The sequence below is a fragment of the Peromyscus eremicus genome, chromosome 4, assembly GCF_949786415.1.
Source record: "Peromyscus eremicus chromosome 4, PerEre_H2_v1, whole genome shotgun sequence".
In the NCBI taxonomy this organism is placed as follows: domain Eukaryota; kingdom Metazoa; phylum Chordata; class Mammalia; order Rodentia; family Cricetidae; genus Peromyscus; species Peromyscus eremicus.
In genome coordinates this window covers 12,387,032-12,405,226 of record NC_081419.1, presented here as the reverse complement: position 1 = coordinate 12,405,226, position 18,195 = coordinate 12,387,032, and the positions used below count along the sequence as shown (strand labels likewise).

General features: G+C 51.7%; 1 protein-coding gene across 1 annotated transcript in view; it reads right to left on the bottom strand.

Annotated features, from left to right (window-relative positions):
* Window positions 1-18,195, bottom strand: part of Nek6 (NIMA related kinase 6) — a 77,817-nt gene that overhangs the window by 41,561 nt on the left and 18,061 nt on the right. The window lies entirely within an intron of this gene.

Genomic DNA, 18,195 nt, shown 5'->3' with positions numbered 1-18,195 from the left:
GATTGCATATTTTAACAGATGTACATTAGGAACAAAGCTGGGTACATGGAAGGTGCCAGACGCTCTGGCTGCTGTAAGCACTATTTTTGCTAACCCGCACTGAGTAATGAAGGGTAGCTGCCTCCACACATAATAGTCATGGGGGCTGTGGCTCAGTTAGGACCAAACATTTGCCCTAAGTCACAAAGATACCCATGTCCTCCTTCATGTGAACTGTGGCCACTCTGCCTGGCCTTGGACGAAGTCCTCGCTAATGTGGTAGGAGCCCTGGGGAGTCAGGTAGGCTGGGTGCTGTTTTAGGTTGGACTCTAAGTTCTAAGTGGCTTTTCTCCCTGATATTGGCCCTTGCCCCCCCAATTTCTGGTGTCTTTATCTTGGGGTAAGTTCCACCTTTATCTTCTGCCAAACACTGCCAGCAGTTCCCAGAGGCTCTCTGTGAGGGTGACCCAAGACACCAGCAAGGCCCAGGCAAGAGCCCTGCCCAGAGTACGTATCCAGCCAGCTTCTGATGATGGAAACCTAGTCTGGTGGCCACTCCCTGGAACCAATAACTGACTGGAGAGGTCACAGGCTAGCACTGGCCAAGGTGCAGCCTAGAGCTAGAGGTCCAAGGCCCAGCAAGGAGACATAAAAGGTCCCAGCTCCTAGTCACCTATGGAGTCAAGGCTGGTACAGCTTCAGCATCAGCCAGCATCCACAGGTGATTTGCTGTCTCCTAAGATGAGGCACCATTACCCACACTGTGCAGATGATGTAACTAAGACCCCAGAAAAGACCATGCCTTGTCAAAGTAAGACCACAAAGTGGGCAGGGCACCACTCGACCAGCTTCTCAAAGCAATGAGAAAGAAATCCAACTGGTGAGTGCCTGCCACATGGACCAGTTGGTAGAGAACTGGACGTAACACGGTGTGCACTATGTATATTCCATGCGATTGCTAGAATGCACATGCAAAGGAGGAAACGAAAGTCTGATGTGTTGAGTGACTGCCCAAGGTCACACAGGAGGCAAAAGGCACAGTTAACACTTAGTCTGCCTGGTCCATCCACATTGCCTTGGAAAAGAGCACAAACGGCATGCATGAATAGACTGAACGAATCCAGCCCGGACAGGCAGTTATGATTGCAGTGCGCTCCCCAGGCCAGTGCCCCTTCTTTACTGGTCTCGGGATAAGCAGATGTTGTCCGTTTATTACTTGACAGGAAGCAGGCAGAGCCAGAATTCTGGGAGCCTGTCAAGCTGGAAAAGACACAGATGGTGTCTGGTTTCTAGACTGGTCCTGTGTCCCCTCACCCTTCCACCTCTCCCATCCAGAGCACACACACTGCTCAGATGCTGCAGCTCCATGGTCAGTGGACATCCAGCTTCTCTAAGTGCAGGCCACACTGAGGTAAATGGGCCCCTTTCCCAGGCAGTGAGGCCTCCCCAAGGGGGGCCTGAGAGATGTGGAACCAGCTCCCTGGAGCTACGTGATGCCCAGGGCTGCCCAGAGCTCCCCACACTTTCCTATCGCCTCCCTTGCTCCCTGCCCCAGCACCTCTACCTAAATCTACCTTCCTCTTGCCAACCTAGGATCCCTCTGTGGTACTCCAGACCCAGCCACAGCCACATTCAACATGGTCAAATCAGCTTCAGCCTGCCCTTCCTGAGTTCCCATTTCAGCAAGAACCAGGCTCCACCCAGAGCCTCGCCTTCCCTCACAGCCCTGAGTGAGCTTGTTGACTCTGCCTCCAAAGTCTCCTTCCCTCAAATCCCCTCCTAGACCTAACCCTTCCCAGGAGTCCCTGCTGCCCACCTCCCACCCCCATCCCACCATGGGAGGGTTCTCTTTTCTGATTTGTTATGTGTGTGTGCTGACATGCTGACTGTGTACACACGTGAGGAGACCAGAGGAGGCCTTCAGGAGTCCTCGACTCTCTGATTCATTCCCATGAGACAAGGCTGGCAGCTACCAAGTCTCAGCAATCCTCCTGTCTCCCTCTCCCCGAGACCCCCACCACTCATGCTGTGGTTATGGGCATGTACAGTCATGCCCAGCTTAGTACGTGGTGCTGGGGATCTGAACTCAGGTCATGCTTACACAGCAAGTGTTCTTACCCACTGAGCCACACATCCCCTCCCCAACAAGTCTGCACTGATTCCAAGGCAAAGGCCACAGGTCAGAGTGAGATGTTCCCAAGCCATGCCCAACTGGCACTGGCCTGCTCACTACATGCCCATCCTTCCAGGCAACCCCACAGCTACACCACAGAGCCTCCTTGCCCTCTGACAGCACCTCAATCCTCCCAGACTTCTCCATGCATCAACATTCACCCAGAAGATCTATCCATGGTCTCTTAATTCACAAAGTCACACTCACCTACCAGGGTCAGGTCTCTGGCCTGCCTTGGGCTCAGAAATTGTTGTGGGATCTTGGCAAAGTGTCATCCTCTCCCCGAGTTCAAAGTTCCTTAGAAAGGAGGGGCATCCATACCTCCCAGGGTGGCCAGGTGGTCCCAGTATGAGAAGTTCCACATGGATTTCTGCCTAAAATCAACACTTAGCTTCCTCTGTCGTCAAATCTGCTTCTGAAGCTGGTCTTCAAGAACAGAAACTGACCATAGTGTCATCTTCAAGCTGCTAGGCTGTGGAAGGCACCGAGGTCCTTGTGCTCACAGATAAGCACCAAGGAAGCCAGGAATGTGAAACACATGGGGTTGTTCCTTCAAAAGCAGGGACGCATCATCTGCCCAGAAGGCTGGGAACAGACATGGTTAATAGTCTGCTGACCTCTGTGCTATGAGACCATACTGGACCCTCCCCTAGACCCTTACTGTGAGCATGTCAATCTACAGAACCCATCTTTATGGAAGATGTCACATGTACTTTACAAAGAGTTTTTGATGTAGTTACATCTTAAGCTTTATTGTACACATGGGATTGAGTTAATTATCACCAAAACTTTTTTTGCCAAATTGTGCTGTGCTTAAATAGTACTAAAATAAACTACTAGGGGTCAGATTCTCAAAGTTTGAACCAACTCTGTCTACAACCAAGCTGTACCGAACCAAACTGCCTCCTCCTCCGCCTCCTCCTCCGCCTCCTCCTCCGCCTCCTCCTCCGCCTCCTCCTCCGCCTCCTCCTCCGCCTCCTCCTCCGCCTCCTCCTCCGCCTCCTCCTCCGCCTCCTCCTCCGCCTCCTCCTCCGCCTCCTCCTCCGCCTCCTCCTCCGCCTCCTCCTCCGCCTCCTCCTCCGCCTCCTCCTCCGCCTCCTCCTCCTCCTCATTTTGGTTTTTGAGACAGGATTTCTCTGTGTAGCTTTGGAGCCTTTCCTGGAACTCGCTCTGTAGCCCAGGCTGGCCTCGAACTCACAAAGATCTGCCTGCCTCTGCCTCCCAAGTGCTGGGATTAAAGGCGTGCGCCACCACCGCCCGACTCCAAACTGCCTTCTTACCTCCCATAGATCTTTACTTTGCTGACTATAGTGGTCACAGAGACACCCCACCATCACCACCACCACTACCACCACCACACATACACTAAGGCCTTGCCCAGGTCTGGCATAAAAGGACCCTAATGAGAGATGACCAGACAAACTCTCACTGGCAGGCGGAGAGGCCCCCAAAGCCTTGGAATCCCTATGAGCACAGATCAGACGGAAGTTATCAAGCCAAAACATCCAAAACAAACCATACCATACACTGTGGGGTTCCCAGGACTTGCAGAAATCAGCGGTGGCTCCTGGTCACATTTCTGTTACCCTTCTTGGGTAACAAAGGGGCTATAACCATCTCGTCTTTTCCTTAAAGGAAGAGTGAGACACTGGGGTTCTATGGGGAGGCCCTGGTTTAAATTGCTACAGATAAAGCTGAGATCTGCTAATTGCATCCTCTGCACACATCCCCGCCTGTGGATATCTGCACCCCCATTTAACAGGTCAGGACACCGAGACACAGAGAACTTAGATGACCTATTAAGTTTGTAAACAGTGGGACCTATGGGACCCCTAGTCCTGATTCTTCAAAAGTCTGGAATTTCTATCACTTGCCTGGAGCGGTCTTTGGAAATTACCAGGAGCTAGGATCCATTCCCTGGGATCTTCAGGGTTCCTAGGAAACACACCACCCCAGTGACTCCTGCTGAGCCCTTACCCCAGCAATGAATTTTCTCAAGACCTTGGCAGGTTCTCCTATGTCTGTAATGAATGGTCTCCTGGCAAAATTCACTCCTACCCCAATACCCAACTGCACAACCTCCTCCAGGCAGCATTCTTGATTCCCTTTCCTGCCCCTGGTGTATCACCAGCGGCGTGGCTCTGGTCCTTTGTGAAGTCTGTCTGATGATGGCTTCCCTTCCTTCAAAGGTAGAGACCAAGTCACTCACCTCCAGGGCTCAGTGGGCACAGAGGAGGGTTAGGCATCCCTGGAAGCCTGGAGAGCCAGGGCTAGGCAGAAATTGTTGAGAGTAGAAATCCATCTATCCCTGTATCCTTTTTCAGACACTGTTATTCCCACAACCAACACCAGGAGGAGAAAACCAGCAGAGCAGCCCCAAGGGGCTATAGGTTCAAGGTCTGTCCCAAGCCTGCCCTCAGGCCTAGCAGAGTGCCAACCATCCCTAGTGGCCCCCTGAAGACCCTCTAGCTTCAGATCCCACCCCATGGAAATGTGCTCCACCTGTCCCCACCACTACGCCAGGAGTTCTAGCAAAGACTGGCTGTCAGCACCTGCCCTGGCCCACAGCCGTGGCGAACTAGCGGCACTGCTGCCCTCCCTGGCTACCCCTGCTGGCATGCAGTTGAGGAAGCAGTGGATAGCAGAGGTGCAGCTAGGTCGGGTGACCCTCTGAGTCTGGCTCCCTGTCACTTGCTGGGCAAGTCCCCAGAGTACAAGTAGCAAGAAAGGGGGAAGAGCTCCCTACAGCAGGAGATTGGCAGGGCTGGTACCTTCCAAAGTGAGCAGCCCCAGGGCAGGTCTGCTCAGCTGAGGGTTGAGGGCTGCTGCGGTGCCCAGAGCCTCTGAGGATCCAAATGGCCTCTCAGTGCCAAGGCGGGTGAGGGACATGGGGCCCCTCCGTCTGTGCTTGGGACTTCCCCTTCCCAAGACTCCAGTCCTCAGATGCCACCAAAAGGAAACTACCCCACCACGCACTGCTCCAAAAATAGCTGGGACTGCCACCTCCACGGCGAATGGAACTTATCACAGCCCCCACAGAGTCTCCTGCTTACCAGTGGCCACCAGATGGTACAGAAGCTTAAAATGCTACCAGAGTCCACCTGGGATGGCCTGGTCAGTTTCTCACTTTATCCACCAGGAAACTCAGGCAAAAGGGTAAGAGGTCACTTGGGGGCCGGGTGGTGGTGGCGGTGCACGCCTTTAATCCCAGCACTCAGGAGGCAGAGCCAGGTGGATCTCCGTGAGTTTGAGGCCAGCCTGGGCTACAGAGTGAGTTCCAGGAAAGGCGCAAAGCTACACAGAGAAACCCTGTCTAGAAAACACCAAAAAAAAAAAAAAAAAGCCCAAGAGGTCACTTGGGACTATCAGCACAGCAGGGCCAACATCAGCCTGGAGACAAACACATACCCTACCGCTGCCCCCAAGCCAATGCCACGCCCTATACAAACGAATTTTCCCTCCAGGCTATCACTGCCATCTATCACCTGGCACTTAGACACTGGATGCAATGAGTCAGTTTGGGGTCCAGGAGGGAGGAGGGAATCCTTCCCTTGTCCCTGAGCTCTATCCCACCAAGCATAAAAGTCCTTGTCCCTTTAAAAGCCTAGCCCTTCCTGGGCTGGGCAGCCGGCATAGTGAGGAAGAGGCTCCCTAAGCACATGTGGGGACCTAAGTTCGGATCCCTAGAACCCAAGTAAGCTGGACACAGGAGCATTGTCTACACGGCCAGCATTCCCTTTGAGAAAGGAGCTTGCAGCCCAGCTAGCTTGGTCTATGCAGTCACAAACAAGTGACTATTTCAAATAAAGTGGATGCAAGGGCTGGCACCTGCAGTGGTCCCCTGACACCCCCGCCCCGTGTATTCATACACACGAATGCATGAACACACACACACACACACACACACACACACACACACACACACACACACGAGTGTATTTTTAATAAAAATAGAGGCTTGGCCCTTCCCCTTCTTTGCATGCCATCTGCAGGCCATGAAAGAGGACCTGTGAAACACCAGTGCTGTTTTAAGCCCTGGCTCTGCGACACCCCCACCATGTGCCTTGATCTTCTCACAGATTAAATGGGGACAAGGACAGCATCTACTGTCCCAGGATGCTAGAGGACTATATGACATTATGGGGGTCAAAAGTGCTTAGCTCTGAGCCTGGCCCCTAACAGACACCCAAACAGCGGGATCATTGTTTCGTCTGAGTCCACTCTTACTTAGACATTGCGGTCCTGGAGCGTTCCCAGGCTTCCTTTCTCCTCCCCCTCTTTTCCAAGCCTCTACTATGTAGAAACTGTGCTGACTCCTGGGAAACCCAGGATGCCACAGACAAAAAGCCCCTGTTCTTACTGGGGCCACAGGCCAGAAGAGCATCCAACGTGTCTCAAAAAGGAACAGTGGTCACACGGAGCTTCTTGCCACCACGACTCCTCTACTCCCAAAGTCTCAGTAGCTAGACAGGTAGGCGGGACTAGACTGAGGGAACAGGGTTCCCAACAGAAGACACAGGATTCAAAGGCACAGAGGCAGGCTGGATTCAAGTTCCAGCTATTCCGCATGCCGCACCAAGGGATGAGGATGGCATTTACTGTCCCCAGGTCTGCTCCAGGCCTTACTCCACATGCCACACCTGCCTTCTCCAGAACAAGAGCCACTTCTACCCTGCACTCCATCTGCAGTTCCACTGCTGTGGGCTCTGACACTGGCATATGGCAGCTGAAGCCCCAGAGGCTGTGCTGTGCCAGACTCCGGTACTGGAGCTCGGCCACCTGCCAATACACCTTCCCCACCGGCCCCAAATGTCGGGCATATGCCTAGTACTGGCTCCCTTGGTGACAGCTGCTGGGTCCAGGGCAGCTATCCATAGGGGCTGGACTCCAAGGCCAGGTCCTGGGGTTTGATTCTCCCAAGAAGGAGATGGTCAAAGACCTGTGTCTCCCATGACCCCATTAGTCTGGTTCACAAAGAAGGTTCCAGACAGGAGGGTATGAGCCTCCTGAAAATCACTGTGAGCTCCCTCCACAATCTCCAATGACACTGTCTCCTTAGTCCAATCCTGCCATCTACATGGCCACATAATCACGAGTTCTCCAGCTACTTCCGATGTCTCTCCTGATCAGATATTTGCTGGACATGAGTTAGATCTGGAGCATATGGCCATTTTTTTCAAAGGGTACATTTTTGTTTTGTGTGTATGAAGGTGCGGCACATGTGTGAGCTTGTGTGCATGTTCACACACCTGTGTGGAGGCCAGAGTTTTTAGTCAATGTCTTCTACCACTCTCCACTTCATTCCTGACACAGGGTTCCTCACTGACCATGAAGACCGCCCTGAAGCTCCCTGTCTGCCTCCCACCACATCTGCTCAGCTCTTACGTAGATCTGGACATTGGTCCTCATTCTTACATGGCAAGTGTTTTGTCCACTGGGCTCTCTCCCCAGCCCCTAACACATGGCCACTTTTAACTCCACCTGGGGGACTTTGGCTCTCAGTTGTGGCACACAGCATGGTGGCTCAGGAATTACAACTTGGGCGCCCACAGGGCTGCTTTGTCTCAGGAAAGTCCAAGACTGTCTCTGGCCTCAGTTTCCCCACCTGCAACATGGGTCTGGGGTGATCCTTTTTGTCTGATGTTTGACAAGGGTGATGGGGGATTTGTGACCCACTGGGGTACCCTGAAACTGAGCTGGGAGTCTGGTATCCAACATCATGCTTGCTTCCAGGAGGAAAGCAACTCTTCCAGGTCTGGAAGAGCCAAGAGGATCTGTTCTCTGGCCTGAGAACACTTTCTGCATACTGCCACCACCATGTGGGATGCCCTCCCCACCATGGGCTCCCAAACACAACCACAGTGGCAGTATGTGCATGGAGAGAATGCTACACCCAGAGCTCCCCTAACTGCCAGCAGCTGGGCCGACCACTCGAGGACATCGGCACTAGGCATGTTCACAAAGGTGCCCTGAAAGGCAGCCCTGTGCACCTACAGGTGAAGAAACAGCCTTGCCCACTGTGTTCCAGCTGGAGAGACAGAGCTTGCCTGGTCCCTGGGTGAGCTACATCCCTGCCTTCTGAGAAGAAAAAAATTGAGAGTGGATAGGGACAACCAGACCAAAGTACCGAAAAGGACCAAGGAAGCTTCTGGGGGGCAGCTCAGCCCAGGCTGAGAGCTCCAGGTTCAAATCCCATGCTGCCTCTGTCCAGCTATCTGCGTGCGGGCCCATGTCCCAGCTACCTCTGTAGTTCTGTCTTATGAAAACAGGGGTTTTTGCAGGACCTGCCTTGTGGGGTTACATGCACACATGCTGGTAAATACCTGCTGTAGCCCATGCACATGTAGGAACTCACGTATGGCTACGGTGATGATGAATGTCAGAGCCAAGTACTACTCAATCAAGTACAGATCCCTGCAGCACATGCTCTGTGAAGCTATTCCTCACTCTCCCAGGGACCCCAGGCCACCCTGGCTCCCTGTTCATCCTCCTGAAGAGATGGAGACAGCATTTCACAAGTTACCAGGACGAATCTGAGCTGCCCCTCCCCCACCACTTCAATAACATAAATCTTGGCCTAGACTGGTAAGGGACCTTATATATTTACATGACGATCGGGCCTCATGATCACAGGTCTCGTGGTTCTGGCAGGCAGCATGTGACAGGGATGACTGTGGTCCCGGGAGAGTCACTATTTTCCGATGACTTTTATTGTCCATTATATCCTGGCGTTTACAGGGCTCTGCTCGGGGCCTGGCAGGGATACAGCACACGGAGGGCTGGGGGCTGGGGGCTGTGCATATTCTAGCTCTAGTGCTGCAGACTGTCTTCCGGGTTCATCCACCCACCAGGTCTTTATGTGATACACAGATTTCAGAACCTCAGTGTGGGGCCTGAGGACCTCTAGACATAGATACTCCTTGAAGCCCAGGTGTGCTCCTGGTGGCCTTGGGGCATGGTGGGGTAGGGTGAAGGTGTTGCATGGTGAAGGTGGGGCATGGAGGTGTTGTGCTGAGAGCTGTCTACTACCGGCTCGAGGAGCTTGGTAAGTTCTTATCGATTTTATAAGACGGTTGAACTCAACCATGGGAAGAAATTAGCAAATAGTATAAATCAAGGAGAATTGTATTGTTAAACATTCTCTAGGGATGGAAGGGGTGCCCCAGCAAGCCATTGGGGGCATGGGAGATGACATGGGCTGAGGAGTCAGGTGTGACTTTGATCACATTATCCCCCTTTCAGAGCCTGTACACATGTATACATAGCTTCCCTCTATATTACATGGACACACAGCAAAGCTCCTTGGGTATGAGAGGACTGCCATACATTGCAGGAAGTTCCCTAGTGATGTCTGGCATACAACCTGTGTTTAACAAACGGGCTATTATCACTTGTTGTTCAATATTGAGTACCTACTTTGTATTGAACAGTATGAGTCGGAGACATAAAAACATCCCGGGGAAACCAATGATACATTCTTTGTATGTGGCACTCCTGGTGGTCTGCAGAGGGACTGTCACCCACACCACCTTATGGGAGCTCCTACAGCCTTGGAAGACAGGCAGAGCAGGAACGGAACCCATCTCTGAGGGGAGGAAAAGAAGCTAGAGGGAACTGTGACATACAACAGGTCCCTGATTGGGCATCAAAGTGGCTTGGCCCCACTGGCCTGTTGTGGCTCCTGCCTAGGAACTCCCATGCTAGCCAGGCAGTGCCCTGTTGGTACTGGGCCATCCAGGAAGAGGACAGACAAGAGACTATGTGTCTGGTGTCCTGGGTTCTAGTCTGGGCTCCTGTCTCTCTTGCTCCACATCTTTTGCCTAGGGGCTCTGGGGCCCGATGAAAGGGCTAAACTCTCAATGCCCCTGATAAAATAATACAAATGGTCTCCTGTAGGCCTCCCACAGACCTCCACAAACCTTATGCCAATACCTGTTGTGGCCCAGTGTGATCCCAGGTGATCCCCAGGGTCTGCTGGGTAGGAAGGAGAGAGGATTGAGTACGGCAGAGCCTTATACACTGTTGCAGGGTTCTTCACCTACACATTTCACAGAAGCGGAGACTGCAGCTTGGAAAGTCTGTGGTCACTGTCCCCCCACGCTCCCTCTTCCACAACCCCCCACTCCCATACTCCCACCCCCATAAGAGCCAGACTCACACCCTAGGCTGGAGTTGCCAGATCTTGTGGCTGGGTGCCCAACAGAAACAAGGAAGGTACTACACTCCTGATACCCTGGTGGCCCACAGAGGGGAGACCCCAGCCATCCAGCCTTGGCTCAGTGGTGGCTGTGCACTTCAGGGTACTGGAGGATCGGGGAAAGTGCTGATGACTCAGACAACCTTTGAGGCGGCAAGACAGAGGAAGTGGGTGGCATTTCTGGGGGTGTGCCTAATTTCCTAGAAGGATGCGTCATCGGCTTTTGTTTAATCAGCGATTACCCTGACCATCCACAGCCACCTGTGTTTAGGGTAGCACCACGTGGCTGGCCTAGTTCTGTAGCAATCACAGGTGGGCAGGTCAGAGAACAGATAAGGCAACAGGCTGGGGGTGGACACACAGCAGGGACTCAAGGCTTCAGACTCCTTGGCCAAGAGGTCAATTTTTTTATTTGCAAGGACAAAAGAAACCCTCCAAAGCTTTATAAGAAAGAGATGGAAAAACAGCAGCTGAACAGCAGGCAACGAGGCCTCAGCCAGCCGAGGAGACTCCAGGCACTGATGCTGAAATTCCTGTGGCTGAGGGTCATGCGACTTCCTCTGCAGAAGACAGTTGAGAAGTCTGACTGAGCAGGAAGGAAGGGACGTGTCCACGAGACAAGAGATCATGTGCTGCAGCCCTGGCTGCCCTACAAACTAGCTACATGACCACCAATAAGTCCCTGGCCTTCTAGGGGCCTCAGTTAACCCTTGTTTACTAACTCTGTATCAAGTATAATTCCGTGTGCTTGAGTGCTACCTAACTTAATCCCCTCAGTAGCCCTGTGAGACAGGTATGCCATCATCTCCACTTTGTTAAAGGAGAGAACTGAAGCACAAAGGCAGGCTACCTGAGCTAGGTGGAAGTCAGGTGACCTGGCTCTGCAATGCATGCCCCTGACCACAGACAGGTCAGCGCTCAGCCTGCAGTGGGTGCTGGGTGGTCCCTAGCATTTTTCCTGTTCTAAGAGAACACTGCACAGTGACTAGAGGCCCCCATTAGGCAGCAACCACAGTTTGGAGACAGTCTCAGCTACTGCTGTTTTTTTGTGAAGTCCAATTTCTTCAGTACACTTAGCAGCCTTTATAGACCAGGGCCTAGGAGTCCCGCAGGAGGCCCCCTGAGTCACAGCAGCGATGAACCTGTCTCTTTGAGCCTTGCTGAGAGGTGCCCATGCAAACAGGAACGGATGACCCTACTGTGATGTCCGTTTTGGAGTTTTACACACAGGTCAGCCTCGGGAACTGCAGGAGGGAGACTGCCATTCATGTGTCCAAGAAAGAGAGGAAAAAACATCTATTCATAGTCAGACATAGCTGTTCTGTGGAAGTGCCTCTCCGGATGCAACGAGCAGACCCGCTGTGTGAGGGATTCCGGAAGAGTGTGACCTCGGAGCATCCACGTGGAAGCCTCAAAGACTTGGGTGGCCACCAAGCTTTTAAAATATGCCTGGACATTGAACCATGCAATTCCAGAGGGAGCATGGTTCTGACCTAAAACCCAAGCATGTCTTCCCAAACAAAATTCTTCCAACATTTTTTAGCTTAAACAAACAGCCAGCCAATTTGGTTTCCCTTGACTCTCTTAAGTAAGGAAGAAACAGCCACTAAGTCTCGTGTTCATGCGCCTCCCCATGCCATGCACAGGCCATGTATGTGGACACATCAACTCACCACACCAGGCTAGCACTGATGTCTCTACTTTATAAGGAAAGAAACTGGGGCTCAGAGAAAGCTGGGAGACAGCAAAGGAAAGGTCTAAAATCTGGGGTAGAGAGCCAGAAGCTGGTAGCACACACCTTTAACCCTAGCACTTGGGAGGCAGAGGCAGGCAGATCTCTCTGAATTTGAGGCCAGCCTGGTCCATGGATCAAGTTCCAGGATAGTCAGGACTACACAGAGAACCCTGTCTCAAAACAAACAAAAAACAAGACAACAACAAAAATCTAGGGTGGGGGATTACAGAGATGGCTCAGCGGGTCAGAATGCCTGCTGTGCAAAAATAGAATCTGAGCTCTAATACCCGGTGTTCACATAAAAAAGATGGGAGTGGTCATACATGCCTGTAACCCTAGTGCTATGGGATGCAGACACAGAGGATCACTGGTACTGACTGGCTGCCTGCCTAGGCCCAGGTTCAGAGATACCATTTTAAAGAAATAAGGCAGAAAGTGGCAGGTAGGATACCCGATGTCCTCCCCTGACTGCCACATACACAGCAAACACATGCACACACCCACAAATCCAGTGTGGCTTTGTGAAGTATGAGGTGAATCCCGCAGAATATTTTGCTTGCAAAATTAAGAGGTGCCCTCATCAGAAATGGACATGCAGGGAAAGTTCTGGGGGTTAGTACATAGGTCCTGGGCTCTGGGTGCACACATGTTCCCTTTACAGGCATCTGGAGGCCTTTAGAAATGGGCAGCGGGGTAGGGTTTGACCTGGGCAGCCATTCATTAGGCCCAAGGGCAGCTGGAGTAACTATCTAGGAGCTACCTGGGTCCTGTTCCTCAGACACTGGAATCTACAGAGGGAATGCTGTGCTGAGCACTCAGCACACTCTCCGGCCCTGTTCATGGTTTTATCAACACGGGATTATCACTTGGAAAGTGCACCTGCAGGCACCACCATCTTCCTCCTCCTCCCAGGAGCCAAGATGACCCTCCATCCTCTCACACAAGGTTCCATCTCACAGGAGACTGCAGAAAGGGCCTTGGGAATATGTAGTATTTCCTCAGAACAGTGAGTACCTGTGTGCTGTGGGATGTTCTGTATGGCAAATGTGTTGCTAATTAGTCAATAAATAAAACACTGATTGGCCATTGGCTAGGCAGGAAGTGTAGGCGGGACAAGGAGGAGAATAAAGCTGGGAAGTGGAAGGCTGAGTCAGAGAGACACTGCCAGCCACCATGATGAGAAACAGCATGTGAAGATGCCGGTAAGCCACGAGCCATGTGGCAAGGTATAGATTAATGGAAATGGATTAATTTAAGCTATAAGAACAGTTAGCAAGAAGCCTGCCACGGCCATACAGTTTGAAAGCAATATAAGTCTCTGTGTTTACTTGGTCGGGTCTGAGAGGCTGTGGGACTGGCAGGTGACAGAGATTTGTCCTGACTGTGGGCCAGGCAGGAAAACTCAAGCTACACCTGTGAGTGGAGGGCAGTATGGGTATTCAAAGAAGGTACAGCATGTGCAAAGGCTTAGAGGATAGGAAGATCCAGCTGTGTGCTGGGGACAGAAGCCGAGTCTCCACAAGTCAGATCCACAGGGGCTTGTGTCTACCTACATTCTCCCTGGACCCTCCTTCCAGTGCCCGTTACATGGCACCAAGTGTTAGTATATGCTACTAGATGGGTCATGTGAGCATTCAAAGCCTGAAGCTCCTTTCCTGTGCTCACAGCTACACACACCCACATTCGACCTCCACTCATATGCACATGGAACAGAAAAGAAACACCTATGGGAATTCTTCTGGGGAGTCCCACCAGCAGGCAGGCCCTCAGGAGCAGTGCGCTGTCAACAACAGCGTCCAGCTTCTTCTGTTCAGCAAGACTTTACAAAGTGTCTATTGTGTGCCAGGCCCAGGCCCTGTGTTGGGAACAGGAAGAATCACACCCTCAAATGTACCTAGTTTCTCTTCCTGACCTGGGCAGGCCCAGAGTGTTACTTCTCTACTTCACAGGAGAAGCAGCGTGAAGCTTAGAATCCGGGAGGTGTCATGGCTGGGATACCCGGAACTGTCTGACTGCAGAGTACTTGCCAAAGGAGATAAGGGTCCCTGATGGACAAACTGGGCCGATTCCCTTCCTTCCTTTATCCACTCACTGGCTGCCAGTGCTGGGAATGGAGCAGAATGGCAGGCCTTTGTCACTCTCCGGAGAGGAGTTCTTCCTCTTGAGCGGCCAAGGTAGGACTGATGCTAAACTCTGAGAAGCTCTGGGTCCTTAATTGCCTCAGTAGATGCCTCCAAAGGACTAAAATGATGGCCTGTACTAAAGACAAATCTGGGGAATATGGCCTGGACTCCTGCCATAGGCACACAGTGAACAGGCTCTGGAGTTAGGACCCTGCTGCCCTGAATCTCCAGGTCCATTCCACAGGCAGGGATAAAGGAAGTGACTGTCCCCTGCAGTCCCAGCCTGGTCCTCCCCCTCTCTCTCCCTCTCTCCCTCCCTTGGTCCTTATCTGCTTGTCTCTTCCATAGGGATGCAGCAGGCTCTGGAGATTCTTCTCTTTCCAGATGTCCCTCAATGTCCCATCTACCTGGAACCTGAGAATGTGGCCTTAGAAGTACAAGTGGTCTTACCTAACCATAGTTCAAACTTAGGACTTTTTGACTTTTTGTAATGGTACAAAATAGATACATAGTCTGCATAAATCTAACTTTCGATTTTTGATTTTTGTTTGTTTGTTTGGCTGTCCTGGATCTCGCTCTGTAGCCCAGGTGGGCCTCGAACTTACAGAGATCCACCTGCCTCTGCCTTCCGAGTGCTGGGTCTAAAGGCGTGTGTCACCACACTTGGCTAACTTTTCAGTTTTTAATTTCAATCTGTTCCCAAGCTAGCCATACACAGTCTGAGGGCTTTAGGAGACTGGGCAGAGACAGCCATGGCTCCAGTCCCACAGTTACATCACAAGGGGAACTCACTCTCCATCTACAGGGTACAGTACAGGAAAGTGCCAGTAGGCTAGACGGACTCAGTGTGGTTTTGAATTAAGGCATTTCAATTTATGATGAGCTTAGTTAGACTGTAAGTTGAGGCAAGTATAATTGAGTTAAACTGAAGTAATGCAGGATTAGGATGATCCCTAATATAATGGAGTCTTTCTATAAAGGAAATTTGAATGGAAACACACATACAGAGAAAGAGAGAGATAGAGAGACAGAAAGAGATGGAGAGACAAGACTACATGACAAGAGAGGCAGACCATGATGGGTCTACAGCTCAGGAATACCAGGGCTGACAATGTTCACCAGAAGCCAGAAGTGACTCTCCTTTAAGAGAAAAGCAACCCCAGTACCTTGGTTCCAGACACCAGGTCTCTGCATCAATGAGCATTGTGTCCCCTATGTTCTGCTGCTCAGTGTCAGGTGACTTGTTAAGACAGCCCTAGGGGCAGACTGGAGCTTATACGTGATGTATATGGCCACAAAGCAGAGGCACTGGCACCCCCTTCCTTGGGTCCCACTCTGCCCCTACTTCCCCATACAGAGGAAACATGGCCTGACTCCTGGATCTAGGGGAGTTCAAAGACCTGTAATGCTTCCCTCAAATTCTGAAGACAGACATAAGGCTGCCAACGTTTTCCAGCATCTAAAATAAAATTTCCATCCCTTATCACCATTCTTCAGGAGAAAGGACACCTGCCATCACAAAGTCGTTAATGCCAGGCTTAACCTTCTGTTTTCATTTCACTGGGGCACACATCCCACAGTTCCGGGTCTTGCCTGGCTCTGGATTCAGGGTGCAGGGAACTAAGTTGCTGTACCAGAGATTCCCTTCAGTCCTGGCTGAGGAGGGTGAGTCTGGACTTCCTTGTGTCCTGTGGGAAAACAAAGGTGTGCTCCCGGTTGGAATCCATGAGAATTTCAGCAAAGGCCCTCTGATGGCAGGCAGTGTCCCAGCTCCAGGGAGGACACAGCCCCCAGGTCATGGGGGTAAGGGAAATGAAAAGGAAAGGCATCAGCCCTTCCTGTGAAGAGAAGCGAACTGTGAAATTTCACAATGTGTAGACTTGAGGGCCCAGCATCTGCAGGTCCATTCAAACTCACCTCATAAACCCGAGCCTGGCCCCTGCAGAGTGTGGGACCAGGTGCCTTGTGTTCAGGGAGGGGCTCTCAAAACATGTGGCCCTAATGGCCTGATGACCCAATGGACAAGGGTCACTCTGTGCTTTGAGAACATTTCATCCACGTCTGCCCTGCAGTAAGCAGAGAGAGCAAAGGGACATGTGTCCTTTCCTGGGATACTCCCACACCAGGACACACTCCCTAGCTGGGGCCAATGGGCACAAGGCAGCAGGTGGCCTCAGATGACAGGGTCTAATGCAGTGGAGCCTCCCAGAGCATGCAAGCCCATCTGCCCTCCCTCTCTTCTGTGTGCCCCAACAGGGGCAGGGTGGGCCCCCTCTCAGGAAGCCAGGAAACACACTCTTTTCTGGGCTAAATGCCCAAATTCCTGGAGCAGTCACAGGACACACTTGAGAGCGGAACAAGCCACCAGGGTGGACTGGAAGTTTCTCTGGGCAGTGTGAAAGTGTGGGGACACATGCGGGCATATCCAGCATTCCAAGCTCAAAGTTGGGCAGAGAGAGGCCCTGTTGAGTCCAGATAGGCAAGGGCTCCCACTGGGCCCTTAGGATGTGACTGAGGGACCCACTTGTTCTCCAAGAGTGCTCAGTGTTCTTTTTGAGACAATATTGAGCCTATTCTGCCATTTCTTGAAAGCATCATGCCTGAGAGGCTGGGGACACAGAGTGGAGAGATGGATAGAGCCCTACCTTCCCAGATGGAGACAGACATAGATGCCAACAGACATTGTCATTCAGACAGGCAGCTGGAGGTGAGGCCAGTAACTGAGTCAGGTGGTGAAAATCAGGACCTGGCCTCACAGGGATAGTTAAACCAGATCATGTTGCAAACTACTTAGGACATAATAAGATGCAAAATAGGACCAGGTCCCCTGGAACAAGAAGCTAGGGTGAGCTAGTTTGGGGTTCAACTAGCCCCATGTAGCCCAGGAGACCCAGGGGGCAACCCCAGTCCTACCTAATTCCACAAGACTCCCCACTCCTTGGCAGGAAAGCTATTCTTCTGACATCATGCCCTAGGTTAGCCCACCAGCGGTTCTAGCCTCTGTAGCAAGCCTATAGAAAAGCATACATTGCTCTCACCTCCATTCAGCTGCCCATTCTGTCACCAGAAGGACTGACTATCCTATCACACTGCCACATACTCAAAGTGACCCTGGGAGTCCCTGGCATTGTCTGAAACACTTCAGGCCAGCCAGCGGGGAATGGATGACCCCGGCCCACCCCCAGCACAGGTGGGTTCTAGGCCCCAGAGTAACTGCTTTCAGAGCATGTCCTCAGACTCTTCCAGAGAAAAGCACTAAATAAGAAAGGCTGGGTGGGACTCAGTCACCATGACCACATGGTGTGCTCCCCAGGAGGCACAGCCAACTCAGGGTGCCTGTAGATTGGTGACATAGTGTGGTGATATTGTGTTCCCCAAAATATTGTGCACCCTAATAAACTTATCTGGGGTCAGAGAACAGAAAAGCCACAAGATACAGAGGCTAGAAAATGGTGGCACTCACGCCTTTAATCCTAGCATTCCAGAGGCAGAAATCCGTCTGGATCTCTGTGAGTTCAAGGCCACATTGGAAATGGCCAGGCATGGTGACACACGCCTTTAATCCCAGGGAGTGATGGTAGAAAGCAGAAAGGTATATAAGGCGTGAGGACCAGAAACTAGAGGCATTTGGCTGGTTAAGCTTTCAGGCTTCTAGCAGCACAGTTCAGCTGAGAGCCATTCGGATATGAGGACACAGAGGCTTCCAGTCTGAGGAAACAAGATCAACTAAGAAGTTGGCCAGGTGAGGTTAACTGTGGCTTGTTCTGTCTCTCTGACCATCTAGCATTTCACCCCAATAACTGGCCCCGGGTTTGATTTTATTAATAAGAACTTTTTAAGATTCATGCTACAATATAGTTAGGAAACCTGGGAAATAAAACACATCATTGGCAGGTGGCTTACACGGCCAGGCCTTGGCTGATACACTCCCCTTAGCTCTGGCTTCTCTCATGCCTGGGAATCAACAGCTTTTCTGATGAGGGTGGGG